The following is a 219-nucleotide window of genomic DNA, read 5'->3' on the forward strand; positions in this document are numbered from 1 at the left end:
TAACATCTATAACTACTAGCTCTGACAGGAAGTCTCTTAACAAACAATTAAGGTTGTCTATGTCCCCTCTAGCAAGATGCTTACAGACAGACTTACTAAAGCGCTTCTAGCCAGCAAATGGCCAAGCTTTCTTTAGCAAATTTGGCTAGTTGACGTTAGGGAGAGGATAGTCAGTCAGGAAGCGGATATGGAAGAGATTGAAGCAAGAATGGAAGCCCT

The sequence above is a fragment of the Lindgomyces ingoldianus genome (genome assembly GCF_010093535.1).
Source record: "Lindgomyces ingoldianus strain ATCC 200398 unplaced genomic scaffold BDR25scaffold_16, whole genome shotgun sequence".
In the NCBI taxonomy this organism is placed as follows: Eukaryota; Fungi; Ascomycota; class Dothideomycetes; order Pleosporales; family Lindgomycetaceae; genus Lindgomyces; species Lindgomyces ingoldianus.